Raw genomic sequence first — 25,065 nt, forward strand, 5'->3', positions numbered from 1 at the left:
GTCATGAGCTGTACGTGAAAACCTGTAGTCGACGATCTTCCGAATATCTCATTTACATCTAAAAATAGTTCCTTTGTGTAACAGAAAGAATGGTAAACTGTTTTGGCGACTTTGTGTCCCATTTCTTCACGAAAATACTCGTTTTGATGGACGTTATATATGAATATGTCCGAACGATATGGGCATTCACATCACATACTCTCTTATCTATATTTATTTTTCTGGTCGTTTAACCCGCTAAAACTTTATTATTATTAAACTGCAAATAACAAGCGATTCTACTGATGACCGTATTAATCGCCGTAATTTATTCTAGGAGATGTTACAAATTCGAAAAAGTCACTGTGTAAATTATAAAAATAATTATTACTTTATTAACACCGAAAATATATTAACTGGTGTTGCTAAATTAACAGATTTAAATGCAGATCATGCCATCTATTGAACACACTGAATACTAATAGCGTGTTTTCTATTGACTTTCGAACCTAATTTAGTTTATAATGGGTCGAGAATCACAATAACTGTGATTGTGCAGAAGTTTATGAGTAAAACAATAATAAATTAAATGATGAGACAATCAAGTTTTTTAGCTAAATATATTTTGTAAAATTAGAATATTTATTTAATGTTCTAATTTTTATTTTTTTCTCTATTTTTCCATAGAGGGTCAAAGTTGACAATCGTTTCCTTATCGTAAACTGTCTTATCTGGCTTTGTTTCTAAATATTGTCTCATAGAAATAGATCAATATTGCAACAATAACTGCAAATTCGCTACTAAATTGCATCGTATAATTATATCGTGTAATGAAATTAAGTGTCTATACCGAAATGGTTAAGTAATTTAATGTATAAAATATAAAATATATAGATTCCATATAAACTTACACTTACACAAAGAAGCTTATCTCTTCGAAATATAATAGAGCAAAATAAAGGATCGCTCTACTTATAGCTGTAAAGGTAATAACTGTCAATTCGATAACGTTACAGCAAGTAATGATCATTTAAATGATAGTTAGATTGAATTAACAATGGCAGCTATAGGTTCGAGTAATGGTTTCCAGATAGAGAAGGAATCCAATCAAATTAAATTAGCCATAAGTTATACAGTGATCCTTTGTACTTAATACAAATTAATGCTTCCAGGATTGTTGTTAATAGAAAGAACAGGATGGTAAATATCAAAAACAACAGTTGATATTGATGTTGATTGAATAAACTTTGATCGAATTTGTTTTAGGAGGACAGCTGCCATTTATAGTCCTTAAAAGAAGAATAGAATTTCTCCATTGTTAACTAAAAATTACTATAAAGTTACTTCAAAATGCATGTCCATTAAGAAGTTTTACGTTTAAATTACTTCTGATAAACGCTCTTTATTATAAAAATTTATAAATTAATGTTATAAAGGTCGTTAGTTCCTTAGGTATCTGCATAAACTTTCGTAAATTTACTCGTCTAGCTAAAATGCTTGATTACCTCTAGCAAATTTTTAGATAATGAATATAATCTTTCCTTGCATATTTCTCTCTATTAATTGCCGTTTGTATAGTTATAAAAGTTTATTATATAAAGTTTCAGCTTGTAAATCTAATTGCTGTTTATTTTCTATGCAAATCTTTTTAATATGCATGGTATTTTGTATGAGATTATTCTCTACAAATCCGATAAGATTATCTGGATTATAAAAGGGAAATAGACTGTAATTAACTATTATCGTCTTAAGCGGATTATGGTATTAAAACATAAAATCTGTTAAAATATAACAAGAATGGAGCGAATTAAAAATAACGTTTTGAATAAATAAAATTTATTAAATTTTTTTTAATAAATGAGAATTTCCACTTGAATTTTAACAAGTTTTAAAAACTTTTTAAATATTAAATCTTAAAAAAACAATCATTAAATTTTAATTATTTTATTCTTGATATTGTCATTAATTATATTTTAATTAATGAAGTAAATTCTTTACAGGGAAAAAAACAAATAATTAAACAATAATCTTGTAGCTATTATTAGCTATATATTCTTTTTTTAAAAAAAACTAAATTAAACAATGAAAGAAAATTAACAGTAAAATCGTTATTTAATATATTAAAAATAAATATTAACAAAAAAAATCAGAATTTATATCCGAGAGAATAGGGAAAAACGGAGTTTTTGAAGTTACCTCTCTCTGTAATATTGTTTGTAATTAATATGTCGCACGGAGCTAAGGAGCGTATTTATGTGAGCTGTTATGGTGGTGAAAAACATAAGAGTTAATGAATATCGATTTCTTGTAAAGTTGAGAAGGAGCTTCTATTATCTGGAGAGAGATTAATATTCAACATTGACCAGCTTTATGAAGGTTGTAGGAACAGGTGGCTGGAAGTAGAGCGTCTTGGTTATGTTATTTTGAAAGCTACAACATACTTATATAAGGCTCGTTCAATTATCGGTAAAGCACCGAAAATAGAGTATTACGACCAGATAGAAGTATGTGATTTCCTTCGCAATTTCTCTACATATACACGCGGGATCATCTTTGATATCTTTCTCAACTTTTGTTAAGTTTCGATCGATAAATAATGAGTACATTGGAAGAATACTCGCTGACTTTAAAATCGATGGAAAGTGTCATTTAAATTCATAAGTTCGGTCCTACGCAATCATCTTTCAGGTGTAGATTCGGCCCTTATGTGAAGAAGAATGTATTTTATGTACACTACTGATAATATTGTGTACCCTGATAATAGTATATAAATCGAATCTTGTACGCTTTTAAATTACAAGCGTACTCTTAGGTCAAAATTATTCTGGTGTTTACAACGATCGCTAAGAAAATTTGACTTTTCGATTTAATTTGTTAAAACTTAAATGGGTCTTAAAGTTAATAGCGATAAATTAAGAAATGATCATCATTAAATCTTACGATCTGGCTCATTATCTGGTATACAGTTTAAATAATGTATTATGTACAAAACCTAACGATTTGTAGTAAATTTTATCGGGATTAAAAATGCTAATTAAAGTTTGTTGCGGCTATTATTAATTATTTAAAGCGCTAATTAAATATATAACTGGATATTACTTTAGTAAATATCGTAAAAATAGTTTTACAGATTTTGCGGATGAGTGAAAATATCAATTAAATTTAAAAGTTTTAATCGAGGAAAGTAAAATTAAATTTAAGAGTGACAACCTGGAAATAAGCTCGTTTAAACGACAACAGATAAATTAGAATGCTTCGAATACTTTAAAAATATTTTAAAGACAATCAAGTTAGAAGAAAAAAAGCATTTTAGTCCATCGTAGAAAAAATTTCAAGCTTCATCTTAGTTAAAATTCAGTGTAAAAAATTGGATTTAACTATTATGACGCAAGTGTTGTCAGTTGTTAATCAATGCAATCGAGATTGTAAATTGGATTAATAATGTTTAATTGGATATTTATTAATTTCTGTATTAATAAATTTCTTAAGAATTATATATATATATATATATTTTCCTGGAAGAGGAGGATAAAAACACTGGAGTGTCTGACTTTAACAACAAAAGAAATGGCTTAAAACGAAAGTGTTGAAGCATGAAATTATGCAACTTCTTTTAATTTCTTTTCACGCTGTGATTGGATTGAATATGGAAAAAGTTGTGTTTAATGAATAAATTAATATTTCTGGCGTTGATCAAGATAAAGGAATGTACAATTGAGAATGACTGCATTTATAGATTTTGCTCACCTATTCCCCATTGACACCATCACAAAGAACTTCTTGAAAATATCAGGTCAATATGGGAGGGACTATTGTCCAATTTTCCATCTCCTACGGCATAATATCCCAACTTCACTATCTTCAGAAAATAGATACATTTGAAAAATGCTTGAGAAAAATCGATAACTCTATAACATAAAAGCTTTTAAAAGAACAGTCGCCGTTTTCAGTTTGAAAAGGAAAGAAATCGTTCGGTAAAAAAGAATAAATCGGTAAAATATTATTATAAAAACATAAGTTAAAGTATAAATCAGAAATTACATAAAACATTATATAAACTTAGCCTAGATATAAGTTACTATTGAAATAATAGTTTTGGATCAATATCGATGTCATTCTTACTCCCACGAGAAATCAGTTTGTATAACTTTTTCTCTTCTTTTTTTGGCTGTTACTGTACATTTTACGCTTCACTTTCTAGATTATCGATGTGATCGAAACATCAACTAAAAAATCTCTATTATTAAAAAAAAAAAAATAAGATATTCCGAACTAGCGTAACTTTTGACGTAATAAAATTCAATAATATCGACATTCCCTAAGATCTTTACTTAGAAACAATAATATCGATCAAAATCACTAAATCAGGAACAAACACTCGCTTGACTAATTTCATAATTAATGGTTCTAAGCTCTAAATTTTGCCCAAATTTGAAATGAATTAATGAAAGTTTTGCGTAAATTTAACTAACATTTACGAAAAAAATTCGGTTATTTAATATTTTGACGTAATATTCATATTTTTTAATTAATTCATATATCATTAAAACAAAAACAAATAGTTGTTTTCAGTTATTATATAAAAACACTTTTCCCTTCTCCACAATATCTCAATGGCTAATTCAATAAAGAATTTCCAGGTATATTCTTATCGAGAAGAAAGCGGAATAGTTTAGAGGCGATACGATATAATTATCATAATCGTGTATACTTTAATAGAGAAAATATATGCAAAAGCATCGAAGATGGATCAGCGTAAAAGAGCATGTAATTCAGTGCTGCACGAAGTAGAGCTTTGTAAGTAGAAATGGCTTGTTGTTGGGATCTCGAATAAATGGGATAGATAAAGTATGATGAATGATCGTCTAGATATCACAAGCAAATATTTAGTATTTTGAAAAATCTAAAAGGGATTATAAAGTTTTCTAAAATGTGTCTGTAGATGCAGCTGTGCAATATGACATTTGTGTAGAGCTATTTATCACACTTTATTCGTCTAGGTATCTTATTCCATGAATAGTATAAACTTGCTGGCATTCTTTATATTTATTTGCGTAGTGTCCGCATCAAAAGAATTTATATTTATATTCGTAGAATTGATATATACATGTGATGAATATTTATTTATATTCATACGTACAGTACCTCGACGTAGAGATGTTTTTGTTTAATTAAATAAAATATATACAATTTGAAAATTTCAAATTATATTATCTCTTTTGTTTTTATTATATTTTTATAAGTTTTAATAATTACGTAACTTGTATAAAGAAATTTAAAATTGAAAATTTCAACCAAATTCAATATTTGCCTTTAACTTTATAGACTTGCATAAACGAAATCGTATAGTCGATATGTGTGTTGAAATATTAAGTTAAGCATTAAACAAATTCAGTAAGCATAATGTTGGAGTAAAATAAGCTTAGAATAATGGATACATTCCAGTCAGTTATTGAAAAATTATACAGCAAAGATCAAAAGAAAAAGAATAAAAAATCAAAAATTTTATAAATATCATATGAGGCTTGAAAGAAAATGTAATAAGTTTCTTTTAAAAAATAAAATAAAATAAATAATAATAATAATGTAGGGATATATTATATATAAAAAGGATTTTTCTGTTTCAATTAACGATATCCTAGATACAATTTTTTATGAGTCATTACATAAACTATATATATATATATATATTGTTTTAAATAAGAAGTTTCTCTTCTGAGATTGGTTTACATTTTCAATTATTGACCGTAACGGGATTTTTTCCTCTCGAATATGGTTTTTCCAATCTCATGTAAAATAATATCTGACAAAAACTCTATATTTGTAGCTAGTATAAAAGTAAAATATCATGCATTGTTAATACTGCAACAAAAATTAAAGTAAATAACATTGTATCAACTTTAAAATATTTATTCTAATTATTGTTGTTATTTTCTTTTTTGTATAATTGAACTGACTTGTGACTGTATATTAATAACGCGGTTGCTATAATTTACAATAATTAGCATGCGATGATCTTGAATTATTTAATTACCTACTATTTATTAATTTATTAATTAGTTGTTAATATTTGTAAGCATTGCAAATATGCGCGGTTAATTATTCTTTATTAATTTTAAATTAATTAATAAAGGGCAAACAATTTTAAATTACAATTTAAACAATTCTAAGATTTTATATGAATAAAATTTAATAACATTTTTAAAAAAAATGTCTTTTATATTGCCGAAAGAAGTCGAACATTGCTGAATATCTTCGTATAGGCCTATATATTTTTTTAAATTAATTTTCAAATAGTTTTAATAATAATTTTGTCTTTACATTTCTCATTGCAATTATAAAGAATAAAACATTGTTATACAGTTTTAATAAAACGGATTTATCTGAAATATAATTAGAAATGGGATAAGAATTTTAATGGGACCTCTGAACAACGGCCGTTTTTTATGCTCCCATCAGTGGTCGTTGTTCAGAGGATGGTTGAAACTATATTAATTTGACACGAATGACTAATGTAAATCATATTATTTATAATTAACAGCTAAAAATTATTTTATAAAATTATAATTGATTAAATATAAAATGTTCTTTTACTGTTATTAATCAGGATAAATGTTTATTACTTTCATTTCGATATTTTGATAGAGAAAAACTATTGATCTAAATATAAGAATATCGATTTTTGCTGTCTTTTTTTAAAATATTGATTCAAAGTTAATAATATCCGCTGAAAAACAAAACAGTTAGGCTTTCTCGTGCTTTTTACTTACGAATTTAATAAATATATATAAAAAAAATTGCTTATATATTAATCATTTTTGTAAAGTCTTTTTCATGTTGTATTGAATAAACATAAGTTTATAAATTAAATTATTAAATATTTAATTTATGTTTAATTATAATTCCTATTGTTAATTAATGTTTATACTTATTTTAAAAAATAAGAAAACGTTTATATTTTATAAAGAAGAGGTGGGAAAAATTAAATAAAGAATATATATATATTTTGAGGTTATAGAATTTTAAATAAAGCATATAGAAAAGTAACATAAGAAACCGCAAATTTCCAAACAGAGAGGAAAAAGAAAACTAATTATCATCCTGAGAGAGCATATTGCTTATTCCCAGAAGGACAAAGGAGCTAGCAAGTCGACAGTAGTTTCGACAGGTATAACAAATGTGATGAATGAACCAACTTCGGTCTTATTTACATAGAAATTACCTCAACGAAATAGGAACTCTTTTTTTATCTTTCTGCGTTCAAATGTTCTTAAATTATCGAAGAAGAAAAGAAAAATCCATCGCTTGCTATAAACGAACGAAAAACTTTCGTGTGATGGAAAATATGCAAGACAAATACCTTACAGAATTTATAATTTCTATTCTAAGCTCCACTGACAGAAATAAATGGAATTAAAAAAAAAAATAAAGTAAATTATTTATAAGTGCGAAACGCGTTTAAATAAATTAAATTAACAAGAGTAACCGAAGAGCCTTTCTTAATTAAGTTTATTTTATATAGACTTTTAGAAATTACTAGAAGGGGAGAAGTTATTTTACTTATAATCAAATGGCATTGCGTTGTGTTAGGTTTTTTACACCCTAAATGAGTTAGTAGAAAGGATCCAGATGCTATCAATCTGTGATATGTCAATTAGTTGCAATGATGTCATCCCGAATTTGTAACGACCATCGTAACTTATACCATAAATTGTGTACGTAATCAGATTAAGGGTGGAGAAACCTCTGACAGCGCAATGGTATGCTGGAAAACCACAACACGACTCTTGGTTAACCCGACAATCGGCATGTCCACTTTCCAATAATTTAACTAATTTACAGAGAAAAGATGTTTTAGATAGTAATTCAGCGTATTTTACTATCGAAAAGTTTAGTACGGTGATGATTTTTCAATAATACGAGTTGAGTAAATCAAATTTGGGAAAGTTCAAAGCACTTGTTGAATCGATAATATTTTTGTTTTGTTCTAGACTTTCTTGTACAAGTTCAAGCTGGTCCTTTCTAAGATAGATTTGACAGATTTCACGGTTGGCCAATCGCAATCACGGCAAACAAACGTTCTTCGTTTCACATCAGAAAGGCGAAGGAAGACCTGTCACTTTCGTTTTCAGGTTGCAGACGTGCAGCATTGTTGGTTAATTAGTCCTAGACGGACACTGTAATTACTGTGTCAGGCAGTAATTTCATGCTCTGCATTCTGCCGATAATTGTAACTTCAGCTGTTGTTTAATCAGTGTCACGAACATCGTATAACTCTGGAGAAGTAGGCGTCGAGTCGACTTTTCTTCTCCCTTATTTGTGAATCTTCATTCTATCATCTTACTGTTTGATGTTTCACGGTCGAGAAAATTAATTCGGGAATATTCGTGACAATGAAAGTAATTGAAAAGATCCAAAATTATATTTTAATAAGTACCAGAAAGAGTTATTAAAACTCTCCAATATTAAAAAAAAAAGGAAGCAACGTTAGCAAAGTAAATTGGATAAAACGAATTGAATACAAAAAACTTTGAAAGAAAAATTAGATTTTTGTTATTATTAATGGATATAATCGATTTTAACGTCGTCACCTCTTTGTAGCGAATGATCTTGATTCTTGCTGATTGTGCAGTCTGATTATTCATTAGAAAATTATTCAGAAGTTAAACTCGATTAATGAGGAATTAGGAAAACAGATTGAGGTCAAGGTACGATTGAGTGATCGATTAGAGAACCATAGTTATATAATTCAGAAACAAATTACAATATTAATATCCTCACACTGTATCGATTTTTAGATAATAATGAAATATGTCAATAGAAAATGCATAAAAAATAGAATTTTTTTAAAGATGTGTTGAATTTCTTCGTTTTTTTATTGAGAGAATTGTAATTTTTTTTCTTTTTTGTCATTTTTTGCGAACTGAAAATAATGATAAGGCAAAGAAGAAAGTCGAAAGTATGATGTATCATTATGGAGAATAGAAAAGGTTAGGCGTCTTTATGATCTAAAGCGAATTGAGAGTCGTTTGCAATAACAGTAATGATAAGTTGACACGAAGAATCTACTGTCTATCCTTGAAATAATATCCTTCCTTTATCTGCGCGATGGCAATGCAGTCAGTTAATTTTTGACTTCCTCTCTATAATCCGCCTATCAACGAGCAGTCGGTTCGTGTGGAGTAGTCCGATAGCGACAGTCTCATTCCTATTTGGAACGGCTTTACTTTCCACAAGCTACTAAGTACCAACGATTGGAGAAGACGTGATGTGACAGAAGTCTGATAGAAACGACGAAATGCCTCCCTTTGCAAAAAAAGTTGGAACATTTCGTCTTCCACACAAAATCTTCAAATGACAAATGACAGTTTGGAGAATTGTGACAGAAACTTTTTTCGGCGCGGTTTTATTCGAGAATAGCAATAACTTATAGAGTTTTCGATTAAATCATAATCCTCTCTTCTCCAAAGTGAGTTATGGAAATTAAGAAAATGCAATATTTGTCAGCACTCCCGAAACAGTTATTGCATTGGCTGACATGTTTGTAACCGGAAGGGATCTTCAACATTGTAGAGCGTAAACCAAATAGATGTTCGAAGCGTGTGTCAACACGAGTGTTCTCTCTCAATAGCATTCTAAACAGCAGTTCATATTGGGTTTAGATAAGCAGCTAATGTTTATTGATACTGTAAAATTCAAAGCACTTTAGTAGCTCCCGTCTATCTTTAAACGTTCCACTGACCGGTTTATTAAGCTCCATAGTTTGTTATAGAATAATCTAAATTGAAATTCGGTCAAATTACCCGAAAATGTATTTTAATAACTCTCTCACTTGTCTTGCTGAGTATTGATAGAGTATAATTTCCCAGATTTTACTGTTTGCTTTAAAGGAAACGGATGTGGAACAGACAGCTTGGGTGACTATGACTATTGATAGTAAACAGTCTAAGTTAAAGGGGACGACCTCCTGCTCTTTCTGGTTGGTCTGCGAGAGAACAACAAATATTGGCACACCATCTCGTCATAATTCGTGGCATGGGATCATAACCGTCTGGAAACGTTTCATATCACCAGACAAACCCCAGGCCGTTTTCTGTCGTAAATAATATTTTCACCTAAAATACTTATTGAAAAATTCCACCAACATATTATTAATGTTTTCCTATTTAATAATTTTAACAAACTTTTATTAAAAATGCATATTTTATGAGAGAGGTTTATGTTATTCTTTCTAACGCATTACAACACTAACTTAACAGTGTTAAGGATGTTTAAAATTGAAATTGTTTTAGCCGTTTAAATAATATAATTGAAGTTGATAAAAGTCTATTTTATAAATTTAAGAAATTAAGAATGATTAAAGTCAGATAAGATAAATAATACTTTAATAATAATTTCTGAAGCTCAGTTTTTAAACAAGAGCAACCAGCTGCGACAAATTCATGTTTGGCGACAATCTAGTGACACAGCCATCGCTCGACAGATGGTGATAATAACATTTTTCGAGTGTTTACGTCTGGTCCGGAAGTGACTTTGAATTGCGGGAAAAATAATGGCAGATGATGGATGAACATATTCTTGTACAGCGCTACACAATATCTGCAGCAAAACAGTTGGCATGGCCGGTTACTAATCTCATTTTGATTAAATTTTACGAAGAAAAAACAATAAATAAGTCATAAAGATGTATTTTTTCTTATATTTTTTATCAGTTAAGTTTGAAACTGTTACATTTATTACGCGGTCCTTTAAAAAGAAAAACGAAATTTTTCTTAAGGTATCTCAATTTTTATAAAAAAAAACTCACCGAGGGAAAAAATGTAATAGTTGCATTCACTTTTATAAAAAGTAAACAGTTCTCTGATAATAAATATGCTTAGATAAAAAAAAAAAAATGGAAAAGCTTTTTGTCCACTTTCCTCGCTTTGTCTTCAGATAGAATTTCCACTCAGATGGTCTTCATTGAATCAACCCAACAAGAAACACATTTCGTTTCTTCAATATTATAAGTCAAAAGAGCTTATCGTGAAAAAAGAGAGTAACTTTTTCTTTATTCTAATTAGCATGAAGTGCAAGTAACGCAAAGTTATTAGTGGAAAGAGTCGTCGCTTTTACAAAAGAAGCAAGATGGTCGATGAGGTTTTTCAATAAATAAATAAATAATTTTTCGAAATACCGGTATGCGTTTTAAAATTTATAAATGTATACATTAGATTAATAATTTAATAATTTAAATAAATTTTTAGATTAAATAATATTTTCTCCAATGCTCTAAAGACGTTGAATTGAAGGGTGGAAAACACGATATTTTCGTGCAACCACCTACTCAAGGTCAAGTCGAATGTTCACAATTTCTTTCCAATAGATGAGTGCCATTCTCAAACCGTCGGCATTTTCACGCCTTCTATCAGAAATCCTCTTCGTTCTTTATGCTGGTTCGACATAGCCGATGTTTTCTCAGAGAAAATACATAAATATTTGATGATGTAAGCATTTTCATACGCAACTGGCTATTTGCATTGGAGGAAATAACTCTCTTATTAAAAATATCACATTAAAATTTGCCAGTGAATCATATTTTTTAAAATAAACATAAAAGGAAAAATATGTGTATATTTAAATAATAAAATTCTAGTTTTAACTTAACTGGGATAACATTTCTTTCGTATATCTCCTCTGCCTTAATCATTGTATCTTTTTCTTTTTATGTATAAGATTTTAAATTTGCCAAGTTAATAGATTTAATATAATTATCGACTGAAAACAAATAGTTAATTGGGTTTTATGTTTTTCGTTTAAAAATTAAAGAATAATTACGTAAATGACGATAAAAAGCTTTGATTCTCAAGTTGAATAGAAACTTTTTCGCTCTCGCAGAATATGATCTTTTCTTTTATTTAGCAGATTTTTGTCTCTTTGTTTGAGAAGAAAGAATCTCCTGACAAACAAATTTATTATCCTGTTTTTGTAGACCAAAATACCCATTTTAAAATGGATCACAATATCTTTTTCTGCTTCTTTTATAAAACTTGGAATACTCGCAGCCATTATTTGCCCATCTCTTCTTAAAGTATCTACTATGAATGCGAAGAATGTGTATCTAGTAGTGTATGTAGGAGTGTAGAAATCCTAGCTGCAGACTGTTTTCGTGCTATTTTTCAGAGGTTTTAAGTACATAGTGTAGAAATTACAAAGAATAGCTTCATTGATATGGCCTGCATTCGATCTTGCTAGAAATCTCTGGCTGTTTTCACAAAAGCAACACGAACTGAATGAGAACAAGGATGTAAAAATCTACTTCTCCAAAGAAAAAGAAAACGATTAACATAAACATTTGCACTTATAGAATAAAAAAGAAATTCTTATTTTATGAAGAATCTCTCGAGGTTTATTATGTTCAACACATAAAAGATATAAAATATACTTCTGCAATCGATAAAAATTCCTGATATAAAAATAGGATGTTATAGAGTCAAGTTTTATAAAAGATCAAAATATTCTGTAGAAAGTTGTCGAGTTTTGGTGATATCTTAATGCGTTTTTAATTGCATTTTAAATCTGTTTTAAAATATTAACATCGAATAAATCTTAAGCAGGATATAACAAAATCAGATGACGAAATTATCTCTCATCAATCATTATTAAAGCGAACGAGATACATCATAAACTTAATTATAGCGACATTTTCTAGTTACAGAGCCGAAACAGAAAAAAAAAAAGCCAAAAGGAAAAAAAGTGCGTAGACCAAAGCGCATCTCTACTTAAATGATAACGCTTGCGGTACTGAAGTGGCGATGGCGATAGTGGCGAGCATAAAAGCTGAAGGAGTTTGCCTCCACATAACAACTTTATCATTGGCATATTATTATCTATCAGCAAGCAAATTGTTATTAAAAAAATTACCTGTCTAGAATGTAAAAAAATCAGGTAGATTGTTCTATATAACGTTATTTTGTTAACCCATAAACAACTCCATAATCGAACTATATATAGATTCTAACCAAATACTAGACGTGATTTTACTCCGATCAATTATCTCAACGATATCAAATTTAGATAATTACAAAGAACTCGATTCGTTTCTTCAACTTACCTATAAAACACGAAGAAAACACAATAATTAGCGTGATTCTGGTTATAATGAAAACTTTTAATTGAAGTAATTAAAATTAAATGTAATTTTTGTATTTTTTTTATTACACTATAAATACGAGGATTCTATTCACCAAACAATTATATCCATTACAATTTTAACATTTAAGTACGTTATTAAAACATTTGAAATATTTTCTCTGCTACAAAAATCGATACAGATATTTTTTGAATGAACGTTTCAATAAATTTCGTTAATCTGAATAAATGAGAAACATAATTTCTATACCAGATATACTAAATATTGAATTATTCATTTATTTTTTTAAGTAGAATAACCGCATCTTAGCTTAAATGTAACTCAATAATGATTTCATTAGAATTTTTCATACATATTACTTGCTTTCTTGACAAATAAACTAAGATACAAAAATATCAGCAAGTCTTCCAGATGGTTATTATTACTTTCATTACTCTTCTGACAACGAAACTTCTTCAACTTTCAGATATAAAATGTCAAAAAGAAATTCGAAATATTTTTTTCGTATTTGGTTTATCATCTTGTCTCTAATAACAAAGTCGATCGATAACCTTACCCAACCCTTTTAAACACTGCTTCACGTTTTTATGAATTTCACTATTATAAAAACTAATTTTATATTTTTATTAAATATAAATAAATTAGATGAAGTAGTTTTAATAGTATCGATGCTAAGGGTTCGATACTTGCGAGAACTGACGTCTTGTCTAAATATATTTGCGGTTTTCATTAATCCTGTACGCCGGTTAAACAAAAACTAACTAACGAAATTAACAGAAACCACACATTTATTTTGCCTTGTACGGTACATCGAAGTATATTTTTCGAACCACCCGTGCCGATACGTAAGTTTGCGTTTCATTTTTGCCCCTCCATTTCCCCTTAATTTATTAAGTCACTTAACGATTTACCTAAATTTATCACCCCTAATTGAACTCTTAATTAAGTTTATAAACTCATATTTTTATCGCGTGTAAATTAAAAATTCGATGTAGTAAACTTAAGTTTCTTATAGATGAACGTGCAATGAATAGTTCGATGTCAACTTTATTAGACACGGCCATTAAGAAGAAAATGAGAGAGAAAGAGAAACGGTTTATCCTTAATTTCCCTTTGGATTTCATTACCGTTTTATTTTTGACTTATGATTATTGCCGGATCAAGGATATTAGCAGAAACTTCAAGCAAAATATTATTAGAAGCTGGCTACCAAATGTTTAATTCGTATGAAACCAAATCGTGTCAAGGTCCCATGATAAAAGAAAAAAAAATTAAAAATAGACTTTGTATCCTACGGTTTATCAAATCAGTTTTATAATTCGCAAATGTTTGGATCGAACTTTGTCTTTCCTGATGTAAAATTTAAATTTCGAAAAGAAACTAAATTATCGATAAAATATATGGGAGAAAAAATGATCTTCAATTTCTTGCTCGCTAGAATAGCACCGAAAGGCTTTCTGTACGCTTCAAGATATATTACATTCTAACTTATTCTTGTACGTGACCATTACTCAGTCAGAATTAAAATTCAATACAAAACGATCCCATAGGAAGCTCATCTTTCAAGATCTCATCCATTATACGTTATTCCTTCCACTCACTCGATTCTTGTATAAATAACTCACAAACGAGATGATAAACATCGAATCAAAATCTGGAGGAACGTCCTCATTTTCTTAACCGAAGCCTTCAAAGACATCAATCAAAGAAATCATTTAATGAAGGATTATGAGTTCGGCAACCTTTAACACAAACTTCTTATTAACTACTTCATCGATTGACAATGAAATTGAAGGATGTATTTCCATCGCATAGCTACAATCGACTTCCATTAAGCAATTAAAAATTGATCCAGTAGAACATCGTCTTCGCATTATCGTGTCACGTTCGCTACAGGCATCTGCACTAAGTGGCTAGACAGCTGCTTTGTTTGCATGACTGCATTGTATCTGTCATTCATTGCTGCCAATATCCGTTCTGGGGTAATATATCTTTAAAAATTCATAGTTATCATTCTCGGTTTCGAAACTATGAGATCAAACGCCACGGAAGAAGTTTTGCCACACTGCAGCTCGGTTTTATTAAAAAGAAAAAAAAAAGCTTGCGTGTAAAGTGGCATAAAGTTTCCTCTTTCCGTAAATATATATTTTAACAGGTGAATAAGCCAATGAATCTTAATTTATATCCGTTTTCGACCTTTTAACCGCGTGCCACGTTAAATAATGGCTATGCCATTTATAATGTCCGCCTTTCGGGTTTCAAAATATTTAATGAATTGGAAAACAAAGAAATGAATGCGAAGGTTTTTTAAGTTTGACTCAAATGATTTGTTGAATTGAAGAGAACGGAAAAAATCTCAATTTCCGTTCTATAATGAGGTAGATATTTCGGTGTCAAACGACGTCACGAAGATCAATGGATGTGAATGAATTGTTGCCATTTTTTATTTTGTTAATGTTTTCCGAACAGATTTACACACAAAAATGGACAAATGATAAATCAAATATAAGACGTCAGCATTTTAAATGAGCGCTTCGTGATGTGAAATATGATTTTTTTTTTTCCTCTCTCCACTCCTCCTCCTCCTCCTCCTCCTCCTCCTCTCTTCTGTCTACCCACAAAATTCAATCAAGAAATTTTCGACGCGAATGTCGTTTAGTATGATAATAGAAATATAAATTGTCGGAAAAAATATAATTCTATTTCGATTTTATTAATTCTGTTTCGATTAATTTTGTTTAATGTAGAAAAATGGTTTTATTCATCGGTAAATCAGTTCCGAAGCTCTTTAATAAGGATTTGAAAAAGTTCATTATCTGTACCGAGACATTTATAAAGTGTGAAAATGAAATATGAATGAATTTAATTATAAGAAGTTTTTGACATCTTTCATACTAAATACCAATTTACTTTTAAGTATCCGGCTAATTTAATCTTCTTTTCGGAGCTTCTCTTACTATCCTTCTCGTATCAAGTTTTTGTGAATCGACTATAGAAACCGCGACATTGACGAATGGCAAAGGGGCAACTCTTGACTAACCAGCTCATCAGTTTTCTATCTGTCTTAAGGTTTCGCGGCCTCTATTTCCTTCCTTAATCCTCTTTGATCGTCTCGTTAAATCGATTTAAAGTCGATTCAATTGTTCTGTCAATGAAAAGCCAAACATGCGACTTTTTTCTAGCTATTAACGTTTTCTTCTAAACACTTTCGACATCGCCACCCGCTTTGGATCGTGTTTACTTTCGTTTTCTCGAATTTTCGTCGTTTTCCTTTATCCATAAAACCATAGCAAAGAAAATTTTAGCTCTGTCGTGTCAAAAACAAACATAAGATCTAACGAAGCCGGTTCGCGTTACCAAAAGTGACATGTTACCAACTAGAGAAGTTCACCAAGAAAATAACGAACTGCAGCCAACTAGGATAAGGGAATAGAAAAGAAAACGAACAATCATTTGATGGAAGAAGAGTATAAAAAATGGACGAAGGAAGAAAAAAAACAAAAAAACAAAAAAAACGTTTAACTAAGGACACAAGCCAATTACATCTGGACAGTCTACAGTAGCACTCAATGACTCCAACTTTACGAAATGTTGGAGTATAATTATATAGTTTATTGCCAGAAAATTCCACTAAAATTTCTTTTATTACCGTATTTCATCATTAGTTCTATTGTCTACTGCAAGCTCTTATTCACAGCAACCTGTAAACACACCGAGATGTAGAATTATACGGGCAAATAACATATATCTGCAAGATGAGAATATTTGAGATCTTATTGTTTATTTCCAAATAAAGAGAAACTGATTTTATTTAAAATGAAAAAAAAAAAACATCGAATTTTAAGATTTACTAAAACTAGAATAGTAATGACAAAAAGTACTCAGCAGTTTTGGATCGTTAGCTTTCTCCTGCTGTCGTCGAACAAAACCGAAGTAGAAGAAAAAAGGAAATTCTGTAGATGGTGTGAAGGTTTGGAAAAAGAACATTACTTTCATTAATAGCATGGGCGTAAAATTAATGGTAGCCAACAATGAGATAGAGTGAAACATTCTAAAAAAAGTTAAAGAAAAATGCTCAGATCACCCCTTTGCAGACTAGTGGAAGCTGGATTTAATGAGATCTCGCACACCAAAGACGAAAATAAATAGGAAGAAAGAAACAGAATAAGATTAAAGGATAACTAATAAAGATAACAGTTGTTGCGTCGTTTCCGTTGAATGCGTTCTGTTACTTTTATATATGTTTAACGACGTTTTTTTCCCCTCTGTTTTAGTCCACAAACGACAGAAATATTGATTGGCTAGGAGAGGAGATAGCATGGATTCTATCATGGAGCCGTTCCATAAGCTGTAGAAAAAAAAAGTAACGACATCAAAATAAAATGATATTAAGCTGTTAATGGGGGAACTTTAGCGGGAGCATTTTTCAAAGAGATATGCAAACGGTTGATTTTTCTTACTTTGGTAAAGAACTTTAGTTTCTTTCCAACAAATTTTCGACAGAAATATTAGCATAACCGAATAATAACAGCTTAACATGCAGTATGTGTCGAGAATTCCCATTGCTCGAGTAATAAGCATACTTTTCTTTTAGCTAGAAAACTGCATAATTTACAAAACGTTCGGACAATAGTCGAAGTAATGGAGAATTACACGATATTTTGATGTGGATAATGAGATTATAAATTCTTGTTAGCGAAATACGATTAGGTAATCGGCGAATAAAGATGTTATTATTCAAATAATTGGATGCAGTTAATGTAATTAGGTCCAATCAGGAGATGAAAAGAGCTATAGACAAAGGAATGGCTATCGATAAAAGATTATTATCTTCAATTAGACCAATGAAAAAAATTCACAATACTTGTAAATTTCAATAACAGAAATTTTAATTCGGTTCAATCAATGTTAAATATTATCGGCCTTCATACAGAAAACGATTGAGATTTTTTTCCGAATTTTTTCGTATGGCTTCAACTGTTCAAATGCGCTTTTTATAGGTTTCTAATGGCATTTAAGAACATTGTCATAAAATATTTCAGCTTCGACATATTGAGTTCTCTTTACATTAATACAATATAAGAAAAAACGATTAAATTTATTCAATTCGAATAAGAAATTTTCCATTTCAAATAATTCCGAATGGAATGCTTATTTAATGATTTAGCTAAATACTCTTAAAGTCTGTTTTAAACTTTTAACTCCTTGTTAAAGACAATTAGAGCGTAAATGACGTTTAAGGAAGTGAAAATTTAGAATATAGACGACGTTTGTCGGTAGAAAAATGAAAATTTATTCTGTTTACCGCATTTCTTATACATTCTATTATATGTGCTATTTATATAACAAAAAAATATATTTATTATGTAAATTAGTTAGAGTAAAATATGCTTGTAAATTTGAAAAGGAAGAGCGATTTGTTGATTTATACGAAGCGAATTAATATTTATCGATATGCTTCCTTTATAGTAAATTCAGAAAACTAACTTCTGTTTTTAGATTTACTTATATATATTGTATATGTGTAGTGTACAGTAGTTTTTCGGTATGTTGCCATGAAAAAAAAAAAAAACACAAATGACATTCATGAGTTATTCGAAGATAAAACTGGAAGAAAAGATTTTTCTTATATTTGCTTCTCTTCCAAGAGAAAGAATAACGATCCATAACTATGATTGGTCGTCTCAAATCTGAATGCAAAAAAGTAAATAAATGGATTACTCTATATCATATTTTAGTAGTTTATTTCTAGTAGATAAATATAAAAAAGGCCATTTTCTCTTTAAAAAAATTAAATTAAATTAAATTATACCAACAAACTGCAACATTAAAAATTTATGTTGTTATAATGTAAGAGTGTGAGCTCTTACTTTAAATGATTAGTATTGCGCTGATGGAAGAGTGCGGAGAAGCTACTCGGGTTTTAAATTTCAAAACTTTATTTTAAATTTCTTAATCGTATTTTTGAAAACTTTAATTAATAATTGTAAAGATATACATCTTAAGATATTAAATATTTTAATAGTATTAACCTTTAATAATCTAATTAATAAAAATATCATAATAATAAAGTTTAGATATGTTTAGAAAAAAAAAAAAACGTTTCAGTTTGTTTAGTTGTGTGAAGACGTTAAACTTTTCTAGTATCGTAGTTGTGATAACTTTCTCAAAATACGTTTGTTGACATTAAATAATAAAAACGAAGGAAATTCTATTTAATTAGAAAGGATTCTAGTAGAAGTGGGCTTGGCAAGATGCCTGCTTCCGATACTTTCTACCCTTATGCGGAAGATAAAAGAAAAACAGAAAGGGTTAAAGCTGTATTGGGACGTAATCAAACTGTCTGACTGTAGCAATCACTCACCGAGAAAGAATGATCCAGAGAAAAATGTTTGTCCAATAGTTCACTGTCTTCATGTTAACCCAAATTTTTTTTCTTTTATTTCGTCTCCCTTCGCAAAAAAAAAAAAAAAAAAAATTATTCGTTGCAATATGTTCTTTTAGACCCGTGCCCATGAGCGAATAAACATTTAATTAATTCATTAATCGAACTTTTATCGAAAAAATTTGCATAGTTAAGATATTACAAGTAAAAAAATATAATAATAAAGATTCAAATTAATTAAAAAGAAGAATCTTTTTATAGGAAAAAAGTAATTCAAAATTAATTTTCTTGTCAGATTTTTAATACGAAAAATATTTCAAATGTGAAATGAAATTATTAAATAATCAAAATTAAACATTTCAATTATTACAGTCAAAAACTTGATTATTATAAATTTTCTTTTACTAATTATGCAAATTGATGGTTGTTAATGGAAATATTTGAAAGGAAAAAAATGTCCAACATCTTTGGATTCCCACTCGCGCAAATAATAAATAACATTAATTCGAATTTTTAATCGCTTCTGCGTAATAATATTACTTTTGGCATGATTATAAGGGTTGAATAATGAAACAGGAGCTGGTTTGATTGCCTCGTACAGAGAAGAGTATATTCACACTGTCAGTAATTATTTGACAGATGAGAAAGGAAGCAGATGAAGATCCGCTTCCTTTCCCTCTCATTCCATATAACAGTCTAAAGCCTGTTAAATAATGGACACTCATTGAATGTTTAAAAGCCTTAATTGCACATATTCTGTCTTTAAAATGTAGAATTATATGCGTATATATAGCGAAATTCTAAACCCTTTAAACTTATGCAAAAATTAAACACAGATGCCTCTGATTAAAGTTAAATCATTAAATGAGAAAACTCGCTTCAAAAATGCCATCAGCGGATCCAGATTTGTTTTTATTATAGTTTGTTCTTCATCAAATCAGCTTAACGTGTCGAATGTGAAGCAGAGAAATGCTCTAATTGTCAGCAATTAGCAGAATGGAGGTTGCTATCTTCTCTAACGTGTGCAAAAGGGAATGACCTACTTGGCGATCATTTAGTGATATCCTTTTAATGTCCAAAGGCGTCTATCACCGCAATTATAATTCCAGATGTATCCACATTACATCTTGTCATAATAGATGTTACTTGTTCGATATCTCTGTAAGCAACCATTATAAGCGAATTTCGTTAATTTGATATGTAAAATGTTTCGTAAACGATGCAATTTATGACACTTTTATTATTTTCCAAAGTCGTAAATATATTTTTATTTTTTGCTAATTCTTCTATTGGATTTTCGAATATTACAGTGGATTTAGTATTTTTTTTCTTTTTTATTATAACGAAGATTGTTATAAATGCCGACAATCTAAACTATCTCGGTATCTAATTAAATTCCGTATTAAAAATTCTTCCTTGTCGTTTTAGGAATGTTAAGAATATCCTTTTAATTGTAACAAAAAGACTTTTTAACTGCACGTCATTCAAAGCATAATATAGAAAGCCTGTTATCTGCTTAATAGTCCTTGACAGATTGTAATATCAAGTGTAGAATTATTTAAAAGTTTCAAAGTACGAGCTAGAAAAAAAAGAAACAATATATATATATATTTGTTCTGTAATATCCGTCCTTATTTTGTTATGAATTCTTTTATTTTTTTTTTTTTATTTATTCAACTCCCGAAATTACCATCTTTTATCGATTAACAGAGTGGAGGAATCAGTTTTCTTTAAATAAATTACACGAGAATTTAATACTGCATTTTGATGATAAATAATCAAGTTATTACACGATATACGAAACCATTTTTTTCGTAGCTTAAGTTAAAATTAACCTTATTTACAACTTAAAAAATTAAGGGGGAAAGTTTACACTATTAAGTAAAGGATAAAAAAATTAGAACGTTTTGATAAAAATTTTAGTGAACAATATTTGAAAAGTAGTAAATGCTCTCCAAAGTTTGTTTACAAATTTTTTATTGGTTTCTATAGACGAAGCATTTTATTTTCTCTAGAGTCATTCTTCACATCCAACTACAAATCAAGATACGCTACTGGCCATTCTTCAAAAGTTCTCTTCGTTTTTTGATAAAACGAGATGGATTGTTTTCATTGCAAGTACCATCTCGACGCCAAAGTTCAGTTTGCAGTCGAAGGACTTATTGCTATCTATCTCTGCTGACAATACGAACACGGCCATCGATACACGCCACGCATGAATGCCACTTTGCTGCTTTGGCTAGGAAATAACCAAAAAAGATGCAAGCTTATTTCTTACTGCTGTGAATTTATCCGTGAATGTACCTCTCCTTTTTTTTATTATTACTCTTTTTTCCCTTCTTATCGCATGGCGCGATGCAAAATATCTACGTCTTTATCCCTCGAGACCACTTTAAATAACCAATATTTAAGACGACGGCCTAAAGGGGAATGATCCTCAGTTTGTTTATCGTCTTATATAATTTTAACAAACAACAAGCCGAGATTATTACGAACTTAATTAAAATTTTACTATTAAAACTCATTTAGAATTTAATACCTATTCGGCATTAGGGTGCAATGTTAATGAGCCGAATCTTTAAAACTGGGCTTATTCATTAACTTAAAATCATTTTCTACTTAATCATCGTCACGTCGACCCTTTTCTATTTTAAACGTAACACTTCTCCAGAGGATTATAACTACTAGTCATCTCCATAAAGGATTTTAGTATATATTAGCAGTCATCTATGTAAATTAAATAATTTCTAGAAAATATTCTATGATTCTTCCATGCGTACGTATTATGTAGAGTTATAATGTCAAGTAAAGCCTTTTATGGGCTCCACTAACTAACAGCCAAGCGACTAAATGGATCGTGAATTCGTTGCACTTCCAGGTGTAAGTCCAGTTAGAATTATGCTTCACGTATTTATAACTTAACTGAAGAAACGTCGAAGCAAGTTTAATCGTTTTAAAATCAATTTATTTCATATTATTTATATCTGGTGTCATCTCCGATTTTACTTACCAATATTTTTAGAAGGATCCCATCAGGATTTGAAACGTATCAGATGAATTTAGTAACCGTATAGATAAAGATTGAAGAGTAGGATTTTGAGATTTTCCAGATCCAAATGGTGCGAGCAACAAGCCAGATTGTCTAAAACACCCCGCTCCACTTCAAAACTTCTAATTTATTTAACTTTACGATTATTTTTACAACCTCGGAAATCTCCAACCAATAGCAAAGTCCGGTAGCCATTTAACGAGCCGGATTAAGAGGTGGACCGTAAATCAAGGTGGCGCTCTTTGGTCCATTAGGTTAGAAGTGCCGTTGGAAAACGTTGACGCTTTATGACGTGGCCCAAACTCACGTACTGCTGACGTCATCGTTTCCTGTGTACAGTATTCGGCATCGGCAGAGATGGAAAAGAACAGGATGGAAATTATATAATTACAGTTCAGTGTCATTTCAGCGAGGAAGCGACGCTCGTAAAGTCATTGATGATGAATTCACAACTAATTGATTCTATTCTAGCGGAATTTTCGGTTGTTAAGATTCCTTAAACCGCTTCTTTTTACCCACAAAATTACCAGATTAAAGCGATCAATCGAGTTGTAATTTCAATACCGAAATTTTATGCCGTTTCTGTGTAAAGAAACTTTACAATATTTATTACAAACAAAAAAAAAGAAGCCACTTCTTTTCATTAATACGACTCGTGTCGTTTTCCTAATATAGCTTATATGTTTTTTATATTCAATATTTTTTTTTATATTCATATAAAAGAATTTTTCTGGGTCAAAAAATTTTTTCAATATTCTCGCTGAAAGAGTTGATTGTGACAGGCCGGAGTAGAAAACCAATAACTTCTGGAAAATAATAGACAAACGAAAATTCGCAGCTAGGTTATTTTTCAGAAAGATTTGTTATATCTGGTCCAATGGAAATGGTAAAAGAGATTTTCTTTCCCAAATCCCAACACAACGGAATTATTAATCATGTTTTAAGTGTGCGTTTCGTTGAGTCACGAGTACTGTTTATGGTCGGGATGGAGTTGGATCGACGCATCCTTTGTCGGTTGCCATAGTTACCAATGCCTGAAGGCCTTTGGCTCGGATCTACTACCTTCGTTCGTTTTTATGTTTCTCTCGCCAATCCTTTCGGCGAGCGGGGTTACTCCCAGACGAATGAAAATTGTTGCGTTTTCTGGCGATTACAGATGAATGACAAATGAAGTTCTTCCGTTCTCACAGTTTTTTCCCTCTCGTTTCGGAGCCAAGATGGCGAAGATATGATAATCATTACTGGAAATAGATACAGTCTTTCTTATCTGCAACTGATAACTACCTGAATGGGTGATGTCTTTTATTACTTATCGTCTTAGGTGAAAATGTTTCCAACCCGACTTTTTATAACCCCCATATCGTTATTATTTTTTAAATAATTTGATTTAATTGCTGATAGTTTATCAGCAATTAAAATAAGTAATTTTATCGATTCTACTACTAATTTTTGATATGAATTTCGCTTATGTTCCGTTTACATAGAAGCTAATATAAATATATATATACGTATTGTTTATTAAAATGAATGAATGTTATTAATTTAACATTTTATATTACGGGATGGCTAAGTTAATTTCTTAATTTCGACAAAATTGCGTCTAACGATATTATTGCAAAGGAAATAACGGAATGATCTCTGTTATCGATTAAAAACATTTAGCAGATATAAAATCTAGGAAACAATTTCAGCTATAAAAACACGATAACCGATAGTTTTTATGAGTTGCGAGCTGCAAAACTAAATATTAAAATTAGCTTTAATTGATAAGTGAAGCTCTTACCTTGTCTGAATCCGCTTTGTGCCGAGCGATGCTCTCCAGATACATATGTTGGAAAGCATCCTTGATATCAATGTTCACTGCACATCATCCTGCGTGTCAGTTCGCCAACGAATTGCTACTGTAGAAGCACACGACTGACGTCACAGAACGCGCGAACTGACGTCACGGTGGTGTGAAAACCAACTAGCTCGCGCTCCTCGAGCGCTCTGCTTTATGTAAGGGAGTTGGGAGAGTCGATTTCCTCTCCAATCGGAGGGGAGACGAAGAAAAGGAGGAACCGTTTTCTTGTACTTACTTTTCTAATATCGTTTCTCTTTTAAGGGTCGGTTTAATTACAAAACGTTGCTACGTACCGATAAGATTTGTTCTGCCAGTCCTTCTGCCGCTTTCAAATGTAACAAAATAAGGTTATATTGATTTTACAATCAACCTCTGTAGAAAATCTTCTGGGCTACATCCGTGACGTCACACTCATTATCACCACGTCTTTGCACTAATGAAGTTTGCCCGAAACGGAGAAGATCAACTTCCTTAATTGTCATATTCTAAATGCGAAAGATGTTGTTTTGTTTGTTATGATGTTTAACAAGTTACAACTCTTCTTATTTGCTGAAGATCTAGAATAAATGAATAAAAATGATTAGAAAATTCAATTTTGAACAAATATGATTAAGTTTGGTGTAAATATTTGAGATGACGAATGAATTTATGCTATTCAATCTAAGTAAATATTATAC

General features: G+C 30.0%; 1 protein-coding gene and 1 long non-coding RNA gene across 3 annotated transcripts in view; one reads left to right on the plus strand and one right to left on the minus strand.

Moving 5' to 3' along the window:
• The window catches only part of LOC136978875 (uncharacterized), a 37,217-nt gene extending 28,763 nt beyond the window's left edge, over positions 1 to 8,454 (plus strand). For both annotated transcript variants that reach the window (XR_010881298.1, XR_010881297.1), the window contains one exon: positions 6,991 to 8,454. This is a non-coding gene — a long non-coding RNA (uncharacterized lncRNA). The remainder of the gene's footprint in view (positions 1 to 6,990) is intronic.
• The window catches only part of LOC136978862 (leucine-rich repeat-containing protein 15-like), a 35,198-nt gene extending 10,277 nt beyond the window's left edge, over positions 1 to 24,921 (minus strand). Inside the window, 2 exon segments of the mRNA XM_067274684.1 lie at positions 19,476 to 19,563; positions 24,329 to 24,921. The gene's annotated coding sequence lies outside the window, so the exon portion shown is untranslated.
• Positions 24,922 to 25,065: the final 144 nt, after the last annotated feature.

This window comes from Centruroides vittatus, unplaced genomic scaffold, assembly GCF_030686945.1.
Source record: "Centruroides vittatus isolate TY-2023 unplaced genomic scaffold, ASM3068694v2 contig_1154, whole genome shotgun sequence".
In the NCBI taxonomy this organism is placed as follows: domain Eukaryota; kingdom Metazoa; phylum Arthropoda; class Arachnida; order Scorpiones; family Buthidae; genus Centruroides; species Centruroides vittatus.